At 50.3% G+C, this 24,148-nt stretch overlaps 1 long non-coding RNA gene across 1 annotated transcript; it reads right to left on the minus strand.

Moving 5' to 3' along the window:
• Nucleotides 1-8,525: 8,525 nt before the first annotated feature.
• Nucleotides 8,526-23,656, minus strand: LOC105602440 (uncharacterized). The gene is made up of 6 exons (XR_006056467.2): nt 23,061-23,656; nt 21,631-21,749; nt 18,806-19,052; nt 17,688-17,753; nt 17,285-17,480; nt 8,526-9,026 (listed from the first exon to the last, which is right to left on the minus strand). It is a non-coding gene; the product is annotated as an uncharacterized LOC105602440 (long non-coding RNA).
• Between the last annotated feature and the right edge of the window lie 492 nt (nt 23,657-24,148).

Below are 24,148 nucleotides of genomic sequence, written 5' to 3' on the forward strand. Positions count from 1 at the left end.
AGGTGACTGGGGACAGGCCTAGAGACTGCTCCCCTTTATTAATGCTCATCTCCTAGACACTAGGCTCCATGTGAAAGGCTTGACGCTTGACAAGCAATAGCTCCTTTGACCCAAGGCACAGAGCAACTAAGCAACTTGCCTGTGACCAGACAGGAGAAAGAGAGAGAGAGGTGAGAGCTGAGCTTTGAACCTAAGCTTTGGGCTCCCAAGCTGCCAGGATGGAGCTTCACTCTTCAGCTTCTCTAATGAGGTGTTTCAAGACCTCAACATTGTGGGCATTTGGGGCCAGATCGCTCTCCAGTCTGGGGCACTGTAGGGTGTTCAGCAGCATACCTTCCCACTAGATGCCACGTTGGGACAAACAAAATTGCCTCCTGACATTGATAAATGTGCCCTGGGTGGAGGAGCCCCAGCTGAAACCTCTGCTCTAAGGGAGCAGCAGCTTTCCCCTCTCCTGAAGCAACAGCAGCCTTCTCCCCACGGGTACCCCGAGGCCACATCTCCTGGATGCAGTGCCTTGATAGAAAGCTGCGTGCTGGTCCAGCTCCACTGCCTTGTGTGTGACCTGGTGATCAGCCCCTCTTTCAGCGTTTCTTTGTCCTCAGGAAAGATCCCCAACATCCACCCAGTTTCCCCAAAAAGAAGTGTGGGCATCACTTTGACTCTCCCTCCCTCACCATCCCATCTTATCCTTCACCCAGTCCTATTGACGTCACCTCCTACAGTGCTCAACTCCCTCCCCGCCCTCTCCATACCCTCCTCACCTGCTTCAGAGCCAGCCCCTCAGCTCTGGGTCAGCCTCCCTGCCTGTGCCTGCCTCCTATCTCACCCACTCCAGTCCAGGGTGGTCTTCCTTCATCTGACCACTTGCCTTGTTTCCTGAGAGCATCCTCCACTCCTGAAAGAGATGAAATGACAGGGCCCACTGAAACCGAACGCTTTGGGATGCGGCAGAGATGGACCCCCATCAAGGTATGTAGCTCCCTGCATGTGAGCACATCCCAGGGGTGACCTGTCTGTCTCCTCCACCACACGGTGAACTCTGCATGGGCAGGGTATCCCATTCCCTGAGCCTCAGTGCCTGCCACGTAGCCGGCACTCTCCAAATACTTGTTCGATGGATGAGGGCTTGGATGGATGAGGGCTTGAATGGACAGAGATCCAGGCATGTGCAGTGCTCTAAGCTGGGGAGCCCAGCATGAGCCTGTTGCTGGGCCTCCAAAAATATTGATGGGATGATCAACTTCCTGCTCTCAAGTAGAACTCCATTATGCAAAATGACTGTCCTTCCTAGTAGGGGCATTTCAGGTCCAGAGAAGAGGATGGGAGAGTGAGATGGACAAGATGAAGCAGATGGTTGGCTGTGTGTCTGATGGTTCTCCCTTGCACCAGAACTCTCTTACAGGGACTAGCTAGAGGAGGCGAGTCACTTCCTAAAGAGCCTGACCCTGGAGATCGGGTGTCTGACAACCTTTATTTTGGGGAAAACGCACAACAAACTTAACTGTGTTTATTTGGCAGGGGAAACCTCACAATGTCCAGTGGGTTCTCTTGACAGGATGGGGCGCATGTTCGCTCCAGCAGAGGGGCTGCGGGGCTGGTGCGGGCATGTCCACGTGGAGCACACCCTCACCCTGCTCCCGGAAGCTCCTGCAGCACCCTGCCCTCTGCCCGTGGCCCAGGGGAGGGGCGGCAGCCAGAACTTGAGGCTGGGGACAACTACAGCTGCACCTGCCCAGAGCCAACAGGATCTATTCCCTTGGATTCTCCCTGTCTATGATTCCAAGATCTGGTCTGATTGTCCACGTGCCTTCTGTAGCTGTGGCCTGAGGTGCCTGGAAAGAGGCATTCCTGAAGTGGCAAGTGAAAGTGACCCTGCTGCCCTAGACCAACCCCCCCCCCCCCCCCCCCCCACACACACAAAGGAAGTAACTAGTAGGAGCAAGGAGTCCAGCAGGAGACAGAACCTAGATTAGGGATCAGCTGAGGCCAGACCAGGTGGGAAAAAAGGCACTTCTGTCTTGGCCTTAAGCCAAAGAGATGCTACCAGGATGGAAATTCATGTTGAAGCCCCAGAGACTTCAGGTCAGGGCAATTGTATAATAGCTTCCAAGAGGGCAGGCCTGGAGTCAGAGAACTGGGTTCACCTCCAGTTTCTTATCATAGCACCTGTGCCACCTCAGACAAGCCCCTTATCTCTCTGAGCCTCAACTTCCTCATCTGTGAAATGGGAGGACGAATGAAATAATAGATTAGGCCTCCAGCGCAGAACCCGGCGTACTGCGGATGCTCAAGGCAACTGGTTTTTGTCGGAAAACATTCTCCATGTTCATGTTCCTGTCCTCACGCGGGGAAGGGACATGGCAGGCGTGTGCAGTCTGGGGAGCAGGTCTGCACCAGTGCAGCGAGCTTGGCTGCGTGAGTCCATGCCCTATGTGGGAGACAGCTGCAGAGCCATACTGGTGAAATGCAGTTCTTCTTTGCCAGTCGTGATAAGTTCTAATGATTACCCTTCCAATAGCCACTCTCCTAAAACCTAGGCTCACTTCTTCCTTACAGGCAGAGCCACTTTCCATCATAGCAGAAACTGGAAGTGCTAGATACTGCCTTTCCGAGGCGTCCTTGCATGTGAGCATGTAACCCATCAATGGAAGGAAACACGCTTCTTTGGCTGGATGTTGGTGTGGGTAGATAGCTCTGATGCTAGGAGCCACCTCCGCATGTGGCAACCATGAGGGGACAGTCCCAAGACCAATGTGCGAAGGATTAGAGAGAAGGGAGGAACTTTCTGGAACTTTCCTGGCTCTGGAGTTCTTATAATGGGAGAATCAATAAGCACCAGCCTTTTTAAGCTTGAAGAAAGCATCTTGAACCAACGTGAATCTGCAGAATATACATACACATATATACATAATACACTAGCTGTTCCTAGCTTCCTACTGCCCTTCTCTGGCCTGAATGAAAATGGCAGACACTGAGAAATCAGGGAGGTTGCTAGACCTGAGGGGGCCTCCCAGGCGGTGCTAGTGGTAAAGAATCCCCCTGCCAGTGCCGGAGATGCAGGAGACCCAAGTTCAATCCCTGGGTCAGGAAGGTCTCCTGAAGGAGGAAGTGAAAACCCACTCCAGTATTCTTGCCTGAGAAGTTTTATGGACAGAGAAGCCTGGCAAACCAGAGTCCTTGAGGTCACAAAGAGGGAGACACACATACTGGATCTGAGGCCTCACCGGAGGCCTGAGAGGCAGGGCTGTGAGGTCACAAACAGAGAGACACAAATGCTGGACCTGAGGCCACAGCGCAGGCCTGAGGGGCAGGGCTGTGAGGTCACAAGGAGAGAGACACATGTGCTGGACCTGAGGCCTCACCGGAGGCCCCAGAGGCAGGGGTGTGGTGTGTTACTGAGACCTCTAGTGTCGCTCGTGTGACCGCCCCTTCAGCCGACAATGCAGACACCAAGGTCTACAAAGTGGCCGCCCTGTAGGAGGCAGTGAGGATGCAGAGCTGGAGCTGCACGTCCCTACTCATCCCTTCATTCGTGTGTTTAATAAACATCCAAAGCCTCAGTATCGCTCAGTTTATTTTCATAAATCTGGTATTTCCCCTGCGATCCTTTAGAGAAGGCCCCTCAGATTCTAAGATCGGTCCATGAACTCAGAAACGTTGGGGACTACCGTATTATGCGTGCCCTGAGCCCTCTGGGGCTGTTTCCTTCCCTGGCAGTGTAACTGCCTCACGTTGTCTCACTGGCTCTGCACGCGTGCTTGCTCAGTTGCGTCCCACTCCGTGACCCTATGGACTGCAGCCCACCAGGCTCCTCTGTCCGTGGGATTTTCCAAGCAAGAATCCCGGAGTAGGTTGCCATTTCCTCCTCCAGGAGATATTCCAAACCAGCGATCAAACCTGAATCTCTTGCATGGGCAAGCGGATTCTGTACCGCTGACCACCTGGAAAGCCCCACTGGTTCTGACCAAGGATTAACTAGCAGTCTCCAGTATTCTTGCCTAGAGAATCCCAGGGACGGGGGAGCCTGGTGGGCTGCCGTCTATGGGGTCGCACAGAGTCCGACACGACTGAAGCGACTTAGCAGCAGCAGCAGCAGCAGCAGCATGATTTTAAGAAGCTTTCAAAGGCAGGAGGGTATAGACTGGGGTCCAGCTTCATCATTAAGATCACATGCTCTGAAACTGAGCAAACCTGCTTTGGAATACTGGCTCTGCCAGTTATGGATGGTACAGCCTTGGGAAAAGCATTTTTTTCTCCCAGCCCCAGTGCCCATGCCTTTAAATGAGGACGCACAGCAGCCACCTCACAGAACATCACCCGAATTCACTGCGCTTAGCTGTGTAAGCTCCTGGCACAAGCAAATACTCCACAAATAAGAGCTATTTCTATCGCACTGGTGATCTCGTTACAGTTAGGAGATCTCCAGTCTTCTTGAAATCTTCTCTATGAAAGTCTCAGCAAACTCTTGTGATAAAGTTCATTTTGATTTAAGAGTTAGACACACCTGCAGGTGGGGCAGAGGGGGCTAGCTCCGTAAAGCAAAGCAGCAGCAGGAGAATCGGAACGTCAGAGCGGAGGGCGCTGTAGCCATCACCCTGCTCACCACCTCCTGCAATTCTGGGAGAGTCAGAAGAGACGATGCGTGTTGGGTGGTAGGTGGTGGCCAGACGGGCATCCGGGGACTTTGTCAGGAGTGTTGGGGATATTCTGCTTATTGACCTGGGTGCTATCTGCAGTTCTGTTCAATGTGCTAAAATTCATTCAGGGGGACATTTATAACTAGTACTCTTCTGAAAATATGTTATGCTTTCAACGCCAGGTTTTCAAGGTTGAGTTCAATGACAGATGTCTAACACCTTCTAACTATCATAATACTATTGTTCAATATCGGTGCTCTTGGGACTTCCTAGAGGTCCAGTGGTTAAGCCTCTGTGCTTCCAATGCAGGGGACCCCTTGCCGGGAAACTAATACCCCACTTGCCACTTGGCACAGCCAAAAAATTAAAAAAAAAAAAAAAATTGGTGATCTCGTTCCTTTGCCATGCCCCCAGCAGATACGTCTCCAGAATCTTGTGAGTTTGTGAGTATGCTGCTTTCCCGGCTCTGAAAGGGCAGGCACAATGGGGAAACTGAGGCCTCAGGCCCCAGAGGCTCAAGGTCACAGGGTTCCCGAGAGGCTGAGTCGGGCAGAGCCCAGCAGCACCCGCCCTCCTTCCTGTGTCCCCTCCCCGCCTCCTGCCCTGACCGCCTCCCTGGCTCGTGTCCACACCTACAGAGGGTGTGGGCCATTAATTCCTGGGCAGACGGCCTCTGGGCGCGTGTGCAGGCGCAGGCCCAGGGACGCTCAGACAGGCCTGGACCGCCCGGAGCCCCGAGGCGGCTGCCCCCTGGCCTCTGAACTGCGGCATGGAGCGCTTGACTGTTTGCAGGGTAAACAGGAGGGCCGGAGCGCCTGGGGAGGCTGGCGTGCACCTCTGCCAAGCTACAACAGAGAGTGAGGGCAGCGCTCCTCCTGCCCCCCGGGGGGTTGCCCAGGGCCAGCTGGGGGCCGGCCTGGGCCAGGGGCTGCTGTCAGGGGGGAAGGGGGGCTTGGCTTCACCTGCCTCCAGTGCGCTCTGCACACTCCATCCAGGCAGTGTCTGGCTGGATGTGCGCCAGAATGAGACAGTCAGTGCAAGGTCAGCCCTCACCTCCCCAGCAAAGCAAAGGCGGGGAGACCCTGCAGAGAGAGCCCCAGGAGTCTCACTCTGCCTCCGTCTCTCTCCCCAGCATCCGTCACAGTCCTTGGCTCTCGGGCTGAGAGGCAGCATGATAAAATGAACACACACACAGAACCGGACTGTGTGGGTTCAAGTCCCATCTCTCTCATTCATCTTTGTATGACCTGAGGCTAGTTACTTAACTTCTCTAGGCCTTAGTTTTCTCATCTGTAAAATACAGCTGCTGTGAATATTTAATACCCAATAACTTAAATAGTAGGACAGTGCCCTGGGATGCCAGACTGTCTCAGGAAAGTCTTCCCTATTATTGCATGCCTGCCAAGTCACTTCGGTCACGTCTGACTTTGCGCGACCTCATGGACTGTAGCCCACCAGGCTCCTCTGAACATAGGATTCTCCAGGCAAAAATACTGGAGTGGGTTGCCATTTCCTTCTCCAGGGGATCTGCCTGACGAGAGACGGAACCTTCGTCTTTTACGTCTCCTGCACTGGCAGGCAGATTCTTTGCCACCACGGCCACCTGGGAAGCCCTCCTTGTTATTAAACGATGTATAGATATTTTCTCAGTATTAAAAAAATCAGATGACCAAATAAGATAGTTTGTCTCCCCTAGCACCACTCCCCTTCTAGGGGGCAGTATTACCCGTTAAAGGGAATGTCACGTTCTTCCAGACCTTTTCCTGGAGGGCTCTCAAAGCAGCCCCATCAGCCAGCCGAGGGGCCCGGCCCGGCCTGAGGGACAGGGCTGCTGGGCTGGTCATCACTGGGCAAGACAGGTGCTCTAGCCAGGAGGCTTTCCGGAAGGGCTGATGAGCACGGAGGTCCTCAGAGCAGCTGCGAGAGGTGCATGGCAAACACCCGGGGTGCCGAGGAAGAAGAACACGTCCAAGGCGACGCTTCTCAGCAGCTGGGGGGGCCACTGAGTCAGAGCCGCCAACACCCAGGCGCATGGCGCAGTGGCTCCAGCTCACTCAGGCCTTTGGGTCATCAAGGAGAAAGGCAGGTGCCGGCAAGCCCGCCTGTCTCTCCAACACGTGTTCTGCTTTCTATCGTCTTTGCTTTCAATATACTATCTCTGGTAAGATATGCTGGTTCACCAAATGTAATATGTGTAATATAGGTTTACCATGCCAAATAGTTCCTTTTAAAGTTTGGGATTTTTTCCCTCATTTTAAACAGCAAGAGGATTTAAATTAAAATATTAAGTAAATAATGTTTTGGGTGATTGGCAGAAATTAGAAAAATCATTCCAGTGGAGAGAAAATGACTAACATCTGGCACACGCTGTCTTAGATAAGTCAGATGGCTTTTTCCAAGTGAAGCCTGAAGACAGGTGCTCAGCCGGCACAGGGGCCTGTGCCAAGGCCTGCTGCTCAGGGCAGGGCTCCTGGGGGTGGGCAGCTGATGTCCATGAGGACAGGATGCTGGAACTGAGATGCCCCGAGATGCCCCAGAGAAGGACAAAGTTAAAGTCAGCCCTGGAAGCCTCGCTAAAACCTGTCCAGACGAGCTGGAGGAGAACCAGGGCGGTAACCAGGTTTGGTCTCTGAGCAGCTCCCGGGGGCTGAGGTCAGCCTCATCCAGTGGAAAGAGCCCTGAATGGCAGTCCAGCACTCTGGCATCAAAGCTCTGTGTCCCTGGGGAGCGAAAGGGCCGGCTCTAAGGTTAGACTGCCTGGCTTCAAATTCCTTCTCTTCACTTTGTGAGTTGGCTTCCCACCACAGTTTACTTGTGGCTCAGCTCCCTCATCTGTTAAATGGGAGTAATATGGTTCCTGCACTCAGTCTTTTTGAAAACTGAGACAGTCACCTAAAGTACTTGACAGGATTCGGCAAGGATGAGGCTAAAATGCAATGAATGCTAGCTGGCTTATTATTTCTCTTCTTTTCCCCTTCAAACAGATTTTATTAAGCAGACAGCAAGTAGTACACTCCCAAGATGCGATAGTGGGCCCACCCTGAAGGAGTGGCTACTATTGCTATTCTTATTATTCATATTGTTTTAAAACAGATCGTTTGGAACCTTCCTGCTTTGCCTTGGAATCTGATGGCCTGCATTTGTATCCAGCTCAGCTGGAGAAGGCAATGGCACCCCACTCCTGTACTCTCGCCTGGAAAATCCCATGGACGGAAGAGACTGATGGGCTGCGGTCCATGGGGTCTCTAGGAGTCGGACGCGACTGAGTGACTTCACTTTCACTTTTCACTCTCATGCATTGGAGAAGGAAATGGCGACCCACTCCAGTGTTCTTGCTTGGAGAATCCCAGGGACGGCGGAGCCTGGTGGGCTGGCATCTTTGGGGTTGCACAGAGTCGGACACGACTGAAGCGACTTAGCAGCAGCAGCCGCCTTTGGGGTATAATCTTAGGCAAGACCACCACAAACCATTTAGACCTATAGTCTCTTTGTTCATAAAATGAGGCTAGTCCCTGTTCTGAAGCGTTGCCGCTGGACTCCATGAACTGGGGTCTGTGCATGAAGACGCATAGCACATTGCTGGATACGCAGAAGGTAACTGACAGATGATACTCCTCTCTCCTCCTCCCCCCACCCTCCACACAGGAGCAGGCACACACACACACACACACACACACACACATGCACACACTCCTATTTTAATCTTGGCCTGAGGCTGACAAGCCCCAGATTAGTGCTCAGTGACAACTCTGGCTTTATCAGCCCCCTTCGGGGTATTTGCATATTGGTAGAGACATGAAAACACTTCCCATTTCAAAAGAGTGAAATGGTAGGATTACCAGACCTTGTTCCAACACTCATTTCATTCACTGAGGACGTAAATACTTGTCTTTTAACAACTTTATTTCATTACAAAAAATGACACGTGTTTCGAAAAGAGCAAACAATTCAGAGATGAATACAAGTAAATTCAATAGACTCTTAAATCTCTTCCCCCTCTGGTCTCCCTTCTATACCCCACTTGCAGTGTTGGCAGCTGGTGTACATCACTCCACATGGCCTGTTACTGTTCAGTCACTAAGTCAGGCCCAGCACAAGGGCACGTGCCCATGCCTGGGAGGCTCTTTTGTGACCCCATGGACTGTAGCCCGCCAGGCTTCTCTGTCCGTGGGATTTCCCAGGCAAGAATACTGGAGTGGGTTGCCGTTTCCTTCTCTAGAGGATCTTCCCAAGCCAGGGATCAAACCTGTGTCTCCTGCTTTGGCAGGCGAATTCTATACCACTGAATCACCAGGGAAGTGCCACGTCTCTTGTTCAGTTCAGTTCAGTTCAGTCGCTCAGTCGTGTCCGACTCTTTGCTAGGTTCCTAGAAATATGTATATTCACCTATAGGAGTGAGAAAAAAATAAAGATGTCTAAAAAAAATCATATTATACATAATTCCCTGCCTAACTTTTTCACTGAATGCATCATTGCCATCTTTCCAGATACTGTCATAGACACTTAATTCAACACTGCAGATGTCCCCTGGTTTATCTGGCCTTTCCCCTATTGATGTATACTAGCTTTGTAGGAGTTTTCTAGTTTCCTCTCAACAGTTCAACCAATGTAGCAATAATCAATCATCCATGACCATGTAAACTGAAGGTTTTCATTTCCACTGGTTAGAGACCCAGAAGTGCAGTTTCTAGTCAAAGTGAAAGTACTCTTTGCACCCTTATTTGGTGCTGGTGCTGGTGCTAAGTTGCTCAGTCATGTCTGACTCTTTGTGGCCCACCAGGCTCCTCTGTCCACGGGGTTCTCCAGGCAAGAACACTGGAGCGGGCTGTCACACCCTCCTCCAGGGGATCTTCCTGACTTGGGGACTGAACCCACATCTCTCACATCTCCTGCATTGATAGGTGGGTTCTATACCACTAGCGCCTCCTGGGAAATTGAAGAGTCTGAATTTGTCGACTACAAAGCAACAATCTTCTAGAAAACCTGGAGATTTGGCTGGGGCGGGGGCTGTGGGTAGGGTTGGCAGGGTCCACATCTACTAAATACCAAAGACTGCTACTAATTATCTCAAGTTCTCCCCTTAATCCTAGATTGGGGAATGAAGACTAAGAAATACCCATCACACAGATGTGGCAACTGAGGCTCAGAGAGAATAAAGCACTTGCTCAAATTGGGAGATTCTGAGATCTCAGCCCAACTCCAAAGAGCCAAAGAGCTGTTACCCCCCCACAGCTGCCATTGTAGTTTGAACCATAAGCAGAAGATATCTGGGGCAGGGAGACCTGAAAGATTCCAGAGGTGAGCGGTGTCTGCTGTTGGGGCAGTGGGGCAGGCTCTGAGGGCCATCTTTCTGAGCAAGCAATGTTATTAATTCTCTCTGTCTTTCCTTTCCCTGTTTCCGATTCATCAACCTACTGGCTAAGCATCACCTTTGATGAAAGGCTGAAGAGATCCAGCAGTCTGGAACACCTAAAGACGCTGGTGTGGCCTCTTTCCCTTTTCTTACTTATGCAGGCTGGGGGAAAGCTGATGCTTTGTGATGACCTGTGGGCCCCACCACGTTGAGCTGGCAGGAAGGACCCTCAGGTGCAGGGGGACTGGGCTGTCCGAGCGCAGTGGAAACCTTGGCATTTCGCAATCTGGGAAAGCCCGAGGAACGAAAACACCTCAGCAGGTCTGGGCCATGGGGCCTGGAAAGAAACGTCTGGCTTCTAGTCATTCAAATAGCTAATTTGAATATTGACGACACTGAGACGGATAGATAAGAGAAAATAACATGAAGAGACACCAACAACAGAGATCGTCTGATTGACCAGAGCTAGTCAAACGTTTATGCGGTCGTCACAGGGATCATTCAAATGGACTATTTGAATCTTATTTGACTATGAGATGGAGTCCGCGTGGTCAGAGGCTCACCCCACAGCGACAGAGACAGCTTGCGGTGGTTGTCCTCAGTAATGACTGACGGCTGTACTGCACCCTCGGGTTCCCAGAGCCTCCTTCTCATGGAATCCTTGCAAACTCCCAGTGAGGCCCCAGGCAGGAGAACCATTTTTCATACAAAGAAACTGAGATTGGAAAATCCAAGGGCAATGGGAAGCAGAGCTGGACGGGCCTGCTTCCGGGAAGCTGGAGGAGTCTGAAGATGGATTGCCAGACTCAGACCCTTCTTCCACTTCCAACCCCCTTCCTGCCAAAATGCACAGGGTTCAAGTCCAGAGCCACACAGTCTCTGGTCTAATCAGGGGGATGAGCCATCTCTGGTAGAGGCTAGGGTGGAGAAGGGAACAAAAGGCTTAGCTCTCCTATATCTTCAAAAGTTTTTTAAAAAAGCCTTAAGGGTCTCAGTGTTTGATATATGCCAGGGCCCATGGTGCAGGCTCCAAGGCGAGAATCCTTCTTGAAGGCTACGGACATCCTGGCTCCTTTGCTTGATCCTGTTCTGGACACAGACTTGCTGCTTCGCCAACACATGCCCGGCTACCTGGAAAGTAAAAGGGCTTCTGCTTTAGAAGCAGGCAGCCCTGAGTTCTGATCCTGCCTCAGGCACTGGCTGCTGTGTGCCCTGGGCATGGCACTTCACCTCTCTGACCCTCCGTCTGGGTCATCCTGTATAAAGAACAAAGGAAATACTGCGAAGGGGGAAATACTTAGAAAGATACCCCAGAGGGGACCCTAGCCCTTAGGGGACCCTAGAACTACACAGTGGTGGCAAGTGGTTTAGGCAGAGGCCAGAGGGGCCCAAGTACAGTCCTGAGAAACGCCCTGGGCTCAGTGTGGTCCCTGGTGGCTTGGGAAAGGCCCGTCCTGATGGACTCCAGCTTGATGCATCCCAAACACCCCTGCTCTCTGGCTCTCCCCTTCCCCCAGACTGTACTTGCCTCCCTCACTCCTAGGGGCTGAGCACACCACATTTAACCCCTGACTAGTCAGGAGGGGAGACTGCAGGAGGCCAAGCATGCTAAGTCAGCCCCTCTTCTGCGTCCCTCTCAAAGCCTGCCTCCAGCTCCCGGCACAGCAGTGTGGGCCTCGGCATGTCAGCCCCCTCCTCAGGCTCCCCTGAGTAGCCTCTGGCGTACGTGTCCGCCGCTGCTGCTGCTAAGTCGCTAGCTTTGCAAGTACAGCCTTGTTTTGCGTCCCATCAGAGGTTTCCGCGGCTCCTGCTGCCCCCTTGAGGCCAGTTCCTGCAGGTTTGCTGAGCCAGGACCACAATTTGAAGAGGTTGGGCAAAGTCAGCCAGGGACTTAGAGCCCCGCAAAGAGCGAGGGAGGTCCACAGGGTGGCATCACTCATCAACTGGATACCCAGAGCCCAGCCAGATGGCAACAGGGTAGAAGAGAAATGATCTCGGTCTTGGGGTGGCTCTGCACTCACCTTGACCTCCCTATCTGTAGAATGGGAATAATGATGACGGTACCCCCGCATGGCCTTTGAGAGAACAAGATAATCACTTGGCCAGAAGGAGATAATAATGATATGAATATGGCTGAATTTTATATCCTGCTCCCCCTCAGTTTCAGTGTAGCCTGCACCATCACCTCTGCGCTGTCTCCTCATTCTTCTCGTTCTTGCTTCCGGGGTTCTCTGTTCCTTGACCTGATCCACACGTCAACTTCTCCAGGCCAACTGTCCCGGCACAGGCTGCATCCAGGTCTTTGCGAGGAGGAGGCATGCCTCTCCCCAGATTGCGAAGTGGGGGTGAGGGGGGGATGGTTGCTGACCCACAGAGGGCTGCTCCAGACCTTGGCCAGTACAAGAGACAACCAGGGGTGGAGCTATGACCCAGTCTTACCCAGACTCTGGGTGAGTCAGGTTCACGGCCAAGGGAGATTCTTAGAGCTGCACTTGCCGAATAGTAAGAATGGCAGCTCTCAATTGTTAAGCCTACTGTTTTTCCGGCATTCTTCTCTCACTAAATCATCTAAAGTAACACCGAGGCAGGTTTTACTAGTCCCATTTTGCAGGTGGGAACACCAAGGCTTGAAGAAATGATAAGTGTTGCTCAAGTTCACACAGCTGTGAAATGGAAAAATCTTTTTGGCACCACGGTCTGCCTGGCTCACAAACTTCCGCATCCTTGCCCTCGTGGGCCATGTGGCCCAACCTGCCCAAGTGTGAGAGTCCTGTGTCCGGCGAGGAGAACGGTCACCGTGCTCAAGGCTGGGGAGTCCGGGTGCCTCAGTCCAGGCTGCCCTGGGTGGCCAGGGTCTTCTCGGATCTTATAGCACCCCTACAGCTCCTCAGCTGCCCCAGATCCCAGAAGGGCTTCCCGGGTGGAGGAGGCCCAGTGTGTTGGGGCCCTCAGAGGCAGTCAGGGTCCTGGATTCAGCATGCCCGGGTGCTCGCTCTTCTGGCCTCAGTAAGCTGTACAGACTAACGGAGGGTGCTTCCCAGCACAGCCCAGGGGCTCAGATTTCCTGTCTCCACCACTTCCTAGCAGCATGGCCTCACGGAACACCGGTGCCTGCACGTGGGAACCGGGGATCGTAAGGGTCCTGACCTCGAGGGCTGGCAGGAGGACCTGGTGAGCTTAGACAGTCAGGTGTGCCCCGGGCATAGCCCGACAGGAGGTGGGCGCCCCTCAGCGGCAGCCGTCATCCGCGGTGCCAGCTCACCGATCGCCTCCTATCAAGCGGACGTTTTTGTCTTTGCATAAGATAAAATGGAAAAAAGTAACGTGATGGATTAATAAAGATAACCTTATAGCTAGCCAAGGTTCTTCAAAACGAAGCCTGTATGGGGCCACATAGTAAAAGAGTCTTTGCTTGTGGAAAGGGAATTTCTGGTCCAGTGGGTGAGACTCTGCACTTCCGATGCGGGGGGTGGGGGGCATGGATCCGATCCCTGATTAGGAAGCTAAGACCCCACGTGTCATGCAGTGCAGGTGAGAAAACGCGGGAATCGCAACTCTGGAGTACCTGAGTCTGTCTTTTTTAGGGAACACTTTTAATTATTTATTTTTAATTGGAGGATTATTTCTTTACACTGTTGAGTTGGTTTCTGCTGTACAAAGGGTGCCTCAGCTGTCTGTATACATATATCTCCTCCTCTTGCCCCTCCCCCGACCCAGGACTTGAATCTTAATGCAGAAGTGAGGGTCTTCCAGAAAAGGCTGTTCTGAAATTTGCCCTTGAGTCTGCCAGAGGTCACAGGAGAGGGACAGGGCATTGTCCTATTTTAAAAGCATCTCTGCTGACTGGTTCCCAGAATTCTGCTCTTTACTTTGAATTCCACAGACTGGGGACAGGTGACTTGGAAACAACTTTGTTCCTAATACTCTATTTCCTTGTTTCTGCAACACTCTCGCCGTGGGCAGGCTGCATCCGTGAAAGCTCTAATCTGGAAATAGGGAGGGCTGAGTAAAAGTTTCCACTTGTAGCCAGCCAACCGTGCCACCTTGGGCAAGTCAGATCACCTCTGTGGACCCCCTCCTCTTCATCAGTAAAATGAGGTCGTTGAACTAGGTGGTAAGTTACTGGCATCTTGAATTCTCAACTTTCTTTTCAGTAACTATTAAGCCATTACCTTCTCTTCCTAGTCACAAAGAATTCAAACATATCTGGATTATCTTTGCCCAATGCAGAGCCCATCACACTGGGAAGGACCTAGCATTCTAGACCCAAGGTGGCAGTTAACCGAGGGAATACTGCGGGCTGCATGCCACTGACCCCACCTCTCCACCGTACAACGTGGCCTCACGCCTCCGTCACAGGGCTTCTGCCAGTGGCTGCGCATACACACCTTCCAACACATAGTAGGCCCTCAGGAGCCTTCTGCTGGATGACAGGGCCCATGTAGAGCTGGTTGGAATGGAAATACTGGCTCACAAAATGGAATTCTGCTCCTGCTGCTCCAGCAAGTTGGGGGCACGTTTGTCCCCATCAAACATCCACCGAAACACGCTTCATAGCACCAGCCAGCAGAACCAGAGGAAGAAGAACTGTGATGGGCTTGGAAACAGGTAAAGATTTCAGCCTATTGATTGATGTAAAAACACTGGTTTGTACCCAAAAGTAGAGCTGAATCTTTTACCCAGGAAGAGGATTTTCGAAGCCAGTTGTCCTCTTAAAAAAAACAAAACAACAACAACAAAAAACACATTTTTTTTTCAACGCTGGACATTAAGGTAGGCCCTTAATCTAGTATTTTAGCGCCTTCAAATCCAAGAAGGTTCAAGACAGAAGGCACCTTGGAGGACTCAAGCTCAACCCCTCATCTGATGAGCAAAGAACATGAAGATCCACGGGGAGAGAGGGAGTCCTAGCTAAGGCAGGCAGTTGTTAATCTGAGAAGGGGTGAAACTGAATGAGCGGACTGACTGCCTCTGTACAGGGCCGCGTTTCCTGCTTGGAACAGCGCATTCATGCCCAAGCGCCCCATCGATGACCTTGTGAGGCAGATATCAGTATCTCTGTTTTTTCGTTTTGGGGGATTTTCTTTGCTTTTCATTTGGTTGGTTTTTTTATGCTGCACTTTGCAGTGAGTGAGATTTAAGTTTCCTGACCAGAGACTGCAGATGACACCACCCTTATGGCAGAAAGAGAAGAGGAGCTAAAGAGCCTCTTGATGAAAGTGAAAGAGGAGAGCGAAAAAGTTGGCTTAAAGCTCAACATTCAGAAAATGAAGATCATGGCATCCGGTCCCATCACTTCATGGGAAATAGATGGGGAAACAGTGGAAAGTGCCAGACTTTATTTTTTTGGGCTCCCAAATCACTGCAGATGGTGACTGCAACCATGAAGTTAAAAGACGTTTATCCTTGGAAGAAAAGTTATGACCAACCTAGATAGCATATTTAAAAGCAGAGACATTACTTTGCTGACTAAGGTCCGTTTAGTCAAGGCTATGGTTTTTCCTGCGGTCGTGTATGGATGTGAGAGTTGGACTGTGAAGAAGGCTGAGTGCCGAAGAATTGATGCTTTTGAACTGTGGTGTTGGAGAAGACTCTTGAGAGTCCCTTGGACTGCAAGGAGATCCAACCGGTCCATTCTGAAGGAGATCAACCCCGGGATTTCTTTGGAAGGAATGATGCTAAAGCTGAAACTCCAGTACTTTGGCCACCTCATGCGAAGAGTTGACTCACTGGAAAAGACTCTGATGCTGGGAGGGGTTGGGGGCAGGAGGAGGAGGGGACGACAGAGGATGAGATGGCTGGATGGCATCACTGACTCGACAGACGTGAGTCTGAGTGAACTCCGGGAGATGGTGATGGACAGGGAGGCCTGGCGTGCTGCGATTCATGGGGTCGCAAAGAGTCGGACACGACTGAGCGACTGAACTGAACTGAACTGAACTGACCAGAGATTGAACCCAGACCCCCTTCACTGGGAGCACATGTCTTAACCACTGGACCAGCCAGGGAAGTGCCAGTGCCTCTGTCTGACAAAGGAGGGAATTAAAGTTCACGGTTTTGGAAGGATCTGCCCATGGTCACCCGGCCACGTCTCCTAACGCCCGTGGCTGAACCAGAACGTCTCGCCATGGCTGTGGGAGGTGTTAGACCGGTTCCGAAGGGAGGCAGACATGCCGGGACCCTCGGGGCTCTCTCTCCCAGCCTGTGGGGGTTGAGGGGGGGCTGTGAGTATCAGGGCAGCTGGCGAGTGTGGGTACAGAGTGCTCACTTCCGTGCCCTGGATCAGGGAAGATAGACTGGGCCACTCTCGAGGGCTGTCCGTGTGCCCAGGCTCCTACCAAGCATCAGAGGCGTCAGAGAATGCCATCTCTGGCTTATCTGAAGAGATGGAGGTAATTCCCATGAACCGATTGGAAAGAGTATCCTTCATAAATAAAAAAAAGAGCAAATTACTGACACACACAACAGGGAAGACGCTCAGAGGAGAGTCACAGTATGTTGAGTAGATGAAGCCAGGTTCAAAAGAATTCTGTATGATTCCATTTATATGAAATTCTAGAAAAGACTAATGCATAGAGACCTGGGCAGAGTGGGTGAATGGGATAGGAAGAATGAGGTGGGATGAGATACAATTAGGTTCGCATAGCTCTCTTAAAAGACAGTTGGCCAGAGGGGCAGGGAGATACGACCAATATTAAGCCTCTCCCAAGGAGCTAACTGGGCTTCCCTGGCAGCTCAGCTGGTAAGGAATCTGCCTGCAATGCAGGAGACCCCGTTTTGATTCCTGGGTCAGGAAGATCTCCTGGAGAAAGGATAGGCTAGCCACTCCAGTATTCTTGGGCTTCCATGGTGGCTCAGATGGTAAAGAATCCACCTGCAATGCGGGAGACCTGAGTTTGATCCCTGGGTTGGGAAGATCCCCTGGAGGAGGGCATGGCAGCCCACTCCAGTCTTCCTGCCTGGAGAATCCCATGGACAGAGGAGCCTGATGGGCTGCAGTCTGTGGGGTGGCAAGAGTCGGGCACGACCGAGCGCCTAAGCCCAGCACAGCACAGCAAGGAGCTGGCCAGTTTTGGAATGAAGCAAAGTCCATAGACAGAATTTCCCTGCACTTTGATTTCCCTCGTGCCTCTTGCTCAACCTTCAGTGCTTTCCTCTGGGCTCCCCCAGACTTCTGACCTTGGCTTGAGGGCAGTCTGCCTACACCTCTTGGCTTTCATTGCAGAGGTCCTTGAGACACTTCCAGATCCCACTACCCACCCTCCCCCGCCCCCCTGCCATGCGTCCTTACCCTCTTCCCTCCTTCCAGAGCAAACCAGCGTCCTCTGTCACCCTCGGGGGAACCCTGTACCAAGAGACACGAGCTGCACAATGGCGGCTGAAGCTGCAACATACAGCACGAAGAGGGGAGTCTACCTTCCTCTGATGTTCTTCCAAACAGATTCATTTCTCCTTTGATGTTCTCATGAAAATTCAGATTTTTCTTTCTGACAAGGTGAAATTTATAAGAAATTCAGATTGAGCTTAGAAGGGAAATGCAGAGGCTAGTTGGAATAAGACCATTGGCTTTGAGATGAGATAAATGTGATTTCAAATGCCACTTTCATGAGAGCCTGATTTTCAAATAGCAGGCCTGGCACACCAGAGCCGAAGTGATGATGAGTCATGCTGAGGGGGGGATGTTTGCAAAGTACCTTGCTCAGCCCTTCTTGTGGAGGCTTCATTTAATCTTCACAACAACCCCATGAGGTAGGGTATGTCTGTAGGAGAGGAAAGTCAGGTTCAGACCCCACGTGACTGAGAGATGAAGGTGAGCTCCTCCCTAAAGAAGGAGGTGGCGTTAAAGCTGGAGCTCCCAGCCCCTCTGCCACTCTGTTGTGTTATTATGATTATTCCTCCTGATAGCCTGGCTGCTAGGAAATTATTTTGCATCTTGTATCAGGAAGAGTCTTATCTCCTCAACTGGACTGCTATCTATTTGATTAAAGGATTTATATCTCCTTCACCTCTGTATCCTCAACCCCTCCCCTATACACATTGGAGGATCTCATGAAATAGCAACTGAGACACTTGGATAGGCTTTGGAGAGAACTTTCCGACAGCCTATCTTTTCCTCTCTGCTCATTAAAATAAAATAAAAAAAAAAAACAAAACAAGGTCACCTTAAATATGAATGTTCCATTATAAAAGTAAACATATCAAATGCAGACAATTCAGAAAACTATAAAAATAGGGAGAAAAAATAAATTTTGATCTAACCACCCAAAGATCTGTTTAGACAAATGATGTTTTATCTTATTTCCTTCCAGTCTCCCTGCACAGAGATTTTTACTGTTGCTCTTTATCAAAGATACTATTCTTTATAAATGTTTTTTATGATAAAAAAGTATATTTGCACATTGCAAGAGGGAAAAAAACATGAAAAATGATACAAATTACTCAAAAGATCACAACCAAGAGATAGTTAATATTAACTCTTTGACATATTCTGACTTCTTTCTTCGCATTTTCTTCTGAGGACACCAAATTGCAGGATAGGGGGTGGGCAGCCTTGGCTGAGGTTCAGATTAGCTGAAGAACCTGTCTATGACCCATGAAACCAGACTAAAGAAGATAGAAGTATTTGTTCCATTGTTTTAATTTAACATTGAATGTGGAAAGTATCAGATTTCTTATTTATTCTTAATAATTATATGACATTCTATTGTATGGCTGAACCCCAAATCATTTAACCAGTTCTGAGTGACTGGCCGTGTTGGAGGTTTACAGGCGTAATTGTAAGTGGCAGTGAGGTGGGCATCTCCACTGTTACCTCTGCTAGCAGGCTCTCTGGTCACTGATGAGGTAACTGGGGCAGCCATGTGAACTCCTGGACTTCAAAGGCTGAGTTTCACCCACGTTCCACTCTTGTTCTTTTTGGTATAAGCCTGAGCTGCCCATGGATCCGAGAGGGCCAGTGAATTTGATCCATCCGGAGGAGTAGGTTTCTGATAAGGAAGCTTTGTAGGTTCCCCTAGAAACCTCCTGCAATTTTTCTAGACTGGCAGCTTCTAATTGGCCTTGCAGATGGATGCACAGGGGTGGAGAGGGCACAGAAATAGAAAAGGAACTTTAAAAAATGAATATGTGCATGCGAAAAACAGTCCAACACTTCAGAGGAAGCAAAGGAAAAAGACAACGAAAAATAGTCTCTCTCTCACACCCAGACTCCCCATTCCTGCTCCAGAGGCAGCTATTGTCCACGGCTGCATATGTGTCCCTCAGGAGCGGTCTGTACTTACGTGATCGTTTCTCTGTCTTTCCACCCATCTATTCACCTGTCCAGACTTCCCTGTGGATCACAGGTAAAGAATCCTCCTGCAATGCAGGAGACACAGGTTCAATCCCTGGGCCAGGAAGATCCCTTGGAGGAGGGCCTGGCAACCCACTCCAGTATTCTTCCCTGGAGAATCCCATGGACAGAGGAGCCTGGTGGGCTGCAGTCCATGGGGTCACAGAGAGCAGGGCACAATTGGAGCGACTGAGCGTGCATCCATTTATCCAGCTGTCTCTTTTCCTTCTGTATCTGGATAGCTAACTACTTATCCATTCATCCATATAAAAAATCAGGGATCTTTAAATGAATGTTTATCACAATAGAGCAGTTTAGAATGGACTTTAAGGTGAAGACTCCTGGGCCCCCAACCCAGCCACCCATCGGCTTTGTAACAGTAGCCAAGATGCCTTACTTTTCTCTGCCTCTGTTTCCTCATGTATAAGATGAGCTCCCTAATGCCTCCCAAGGGGGCTGTGAATGTGCCTTGGGACATGGAGATGGCCAGGTCAGTGGGATGGCGAGTGAAAGTTTTGCTCTCCCAAGACCGGCAGGCAGGAAGGACAGCAGAGAGGTCTTCCACCCAAATGAGGGCACGGAGAGGAGAACGCGGAAGCAGGGTGTTGGGAGTCCACCCTTGGGCACTGGCTGGTCACACTGGCATCCTCGCCCGGTGTAAGGGGACAGCGTGATCCTTCATAAACATTACCTCACCTGCTCTGCGGGAGATAAGGTGTTTGCTAAACTTTGTGGGATGAGTGGGCCCTTCCGCATGACCACCGCCAGGCCAGCTGCCTGCTCAGACCAGCTGCGGGGGCCTCCAGCTCAACTCACCCCAAATACAGGAACCAGCAAATGGCACTGGGTCTATTTAGTGTAAATAGAGGCAACTGCTCTTGAGATAAAGGACACAGAGGTCACAGCTGGGAGAGGGGCAGTGGCCAGCTCGTGAGCCAGTGTCTGTGAAAACATTTGCAATATAGGGTTCAAGCCTCTGATGTGGTACTAGCTCCCTCTGGGGTGACCTCTGAGATAGGGGTATGCATCAGGGCCTCTGCGTGGTGCAACCACGTGGAGGGTGCCCCCGGAGTTGTGCAGCAGGGCAGCCCTTGGTCCTCGAAAACTTGAAAAGTCTAGTCACCTGAGAAGTCTGCCATTGTCCCCGCTGGCCCACGGCCCATCCACAACTGGCTTTCGCATTCCATGCTGCTTCCTAAATCCAACTCTTAATTATGATTACACAGCTTTAGTACGTAGAGTTGATGTTAAGTAATGGCCGTGATTAAGAATGAATTTCGATTAAGCTTCATTCAGAGCCTGCCTCCAATTGCTAAAGATTTGCAGCCTGAGAAGGGGAAAACCTGCCTGTGCACAAAAGTTTGACCTTCCTGCTGCTTATCCGTCTTGGCCGGATGGGTCTGCTTGATTTTCTGGCCTCAAGAGCACACCTCCTCACCACACCATGTGTGTGTGCTAAGTTGCTTCAGTTGTGTCTGACTCTGTGCGACCCTATGGATTGTAGCCCACCAGGCTCCTCTGTCCACAGGATTCTCCAGCAAGAGTACTGGAGTGGGCTGCCATGCCCTCCTCCAGGGGATCTTCCTGATCCAGGGGTTGAACCCACATCTCTTACATTGGCAGGCGGGATCTTTACCACCAGCGCCTCCTGGGAAGTGCTTCCTCACCACACTACATGGGATATAAACTACATTTCCACCTTCCCTCCCACCCAGCCACATACTCAGAACCCGGGCAGCAAGGAAACAGAACAAAACTACCCTGGAAGTAGGGAAAGTGCACTTCTGAAGGTTCATCCCAAGGGTCAGCACCCACCTCCCAGGTGAATGCCACCTGCATTGCCCATTCTACCTTAGGAAACAAAGCCCACTTGCCATTCGCCAACTGTATGATACCCACTCTACAGACGGGAAAACAAGGTTCTCAAAGGCTAAGACTCACGGCTAGTGGGAGTAAAGGGAAGACTGGAAATCAGATCTGATCTCAGTGTTGTGCCCCCTCCAGTTAGAACACATCCTTTCACTAAAGGGCAAACGTCTATGCGTCTAGGAGAAACCAGCCTCCTTAAATTTCCTATCGGGCCTCGTAAACCAGCGTATCCCATACTTAGGGTTCATGTGCCATGCAGGTGAGTTCTGCCACATCCACGAACACAATCGTGTCCCTAACAGTGGAAAACAAACTCATTTGTTTTAAAACAAAACTTTCTATCCTACTCTAGAAACTGCCATCAAGCAAAAGTTACCACAAAAATATAATAATAAGAAATGAAACAAAGTTATTAAACTCAAACCAGAAACTGTTACCTTCTAAAAGTCTAAGACTCAGACTTGGTCTCCATCTAAAAGAGAGCTGAGAGAAATGTTCACGGCAAACATGGAACTGGGACTTTGTCCTTGAGGTCATCAGAAGGCTTGGGAGAGAGCTGGAAAGAAAGTCGTTATGTTGTGCTGTGAGTCAGTATTATTGAAAATCCTATGCCAGCGCCGCCCAAGATAGACTCATGAGCCCAGCGCAAGAGGGAAAGTGTGTCCAGCGCTTTCCAAGACACTGATCTAGGTCTTTAGCACATGGTTCCAGACTTTGCCTCCGAGTAATGCTGCCCTTCAGCTGCTCCATGGGTGACAAGATCCGTCCAGAATTCAGCTCTCCTGTCCCCAAGCCCTGACCCAAGGATGAGGTGCGGGCATTCCTTTGGTGTTTCAAATACAAACACAGTGAAATCAAAACGCTTTCCAGGCCAGCTGGTGGGGTGGGTCCAGCTGCCGATGAGCCTGACCACTCTGTTGAATGTCATCACCAGCCCAGCGCCTTTCATGACTAAGTCACTTACTGAAAAGCTAAACTCTAAAAACATTTTGATTTTTCTAGAAGGAAATGGTAAGTGAAAAATGGGATTCAATTACCTTGAAAATAAAAGGGGCAATTTCACTAACCAATGCCGTACTTAGAGGTTCAGTTTGAAAACAGCCATTCAGATGAATCCCAGGCCAATTAAAAGGGGGCAGAAAAAGGAAATTATTTATTAATCCTCTCATCTAATCCTTCTGATTGAGTGAATCTTCCTTAGACTCAAAAAAAGGTAGATGGACTTGAAACACAATTAATTAAGCACTATAATAATTCAAGCCACAGAACTTTTCCTTTAAAAGTTGGGTATTTAGAGGACCCATTTGCTTAACGTAACCAGTCTAGTGACCCAAAAACCCAAAACCAGAAGGGTTTTCTCCATTTCTTCTGAATGGAGCTGAAGGACTCCTTGCTCTTTTCCAAGGGATTTGGGGTGACGTTACAACCAAACCCTTTAACAGAGTCAAAGACTTTTAGGTAAACCTGGCCAATATGTTCCCATTTCCTACACCTGGAAAACTTCACCAGAAAAGAAGGCAGTCTTGTTAGAAGTCGAAAAACAATATGGAAGTTAACTTATGCCAGACAACCAAACAGACGTAATTAACCAAACAGAACCAAACACACATAAGTAGTGGCTTGCTACTGCTCATTCTTTCTTTATACTTTTATGCCTGGCATTGGAGTGATGGTTTCTGAAGCCATACTTAGCATATCCTCTCCTGTCATGAATAACAACAGCTGGAGCCTCACCGCACAAGGGTTGGATTTCTGCTCGGCAAGTTACCAGCTGTGGAACACGGGATCTCAGTTTCCCCATCTACCAAACAGGGATATGGTGTCTCAGTTTCCCCATCTATAAAACAGGGATAATTGTAGCACCTACCTCCCATCAGACTGTCATAAGGACTAAATGACAGTGTGCTTGGCACAATGCGTGGCACATAGGCAGTGCTCAGTGGACAGCTGATGGCTGGTATTAACCCTGGCTCGAGCTTGTGGCCACGTTTCTATCAGCAGTTACTGACTTGCCTGTTGGGAGAAGATGCTTCTCTGCTCAGAAGTATTCAGAACACCTGCAGGAAGGTAGTGAGCGACTCCACTCCTCTGTGAGTCTGTGAGATACTTCTCTGTCCTCAGTTCAATTTTCTGCCCTCCACGTGGGCCAGAGATTGCTAGCCAGGGCCAAAGCAGGTGCAGTCACCTTCCTGAGGACCTGACTGATGGGATGGCCCCACACGCAGCACATGGAAGAGGCTTGTGCTCGGACGGCTCTGTCTTGGAAATCCATTTTGACCGAGGATCCAAAGATAATCCAAAGAATTCGTGTACACATGCCAAATCCTGTGTGCACGTATGCCTCTCTCCCTCTCTATGCACATTTATCCCACACACCTCTGGGCAAACACTCGTCCCCGCAGGTGACATTCCACGCACGTAGCTGTCCAGCCCTATGATAAAATGCAGTGTTTCTCCCTGAGTGAAGCTTAATGTGCCTCAACCTGGGGATTTATACTGAGCAATAAAATCCACAGAATCAAGAAATGCAAATAGATTGTCGAATATAATATTATCATTGTCAACATAAAAGATTTTTTATTTACAGCCCCCCAAAAGAAAATACACAGCAGTGTCATTTGTTTCAGGGAATGCAAAAAAGGTTTCAACAACTAACAGGGCATGTTTCTGAGCAAAATACGCCCCGTATATGATGTAGGAACACCTATTGTCAGTGGCCGCACGCGTCTGTGTCCTTGCAAACAAGCCCATGGGGTCGAGTTGGAGAAGGTCACTTCCAGCCTCTGTGAGCCACAGGCCACCTGCCTTGCCCACACACGAGCCAAGAAGTGCAGATTTATTCATCAGGAACGGGCCATACCTGAAGAGCACGTCTCAGGACAAGGTGTCTGGAGAGTCGCTAATACAGCTTCCTGAGGAGCGGAAGCGGGATGTGAAAGAGGCTGTGAATGGGAC

This window comes from Ovis aries, chromosome 16 (genome assembly GCF_016772045.2).
Source record: "Ovis aries strain OAR_USU_Benz2616 breed Rambouillet chromosome 16, ARS-UI_Ramb_v3.0, whole genome shotgun sequence".
Taxonomy (NCBI): Eukaryota; Metazoa; Chordata; class Mammalia; order Artiodactyla; family Bovidae; genus Ovis; species Ovis aries.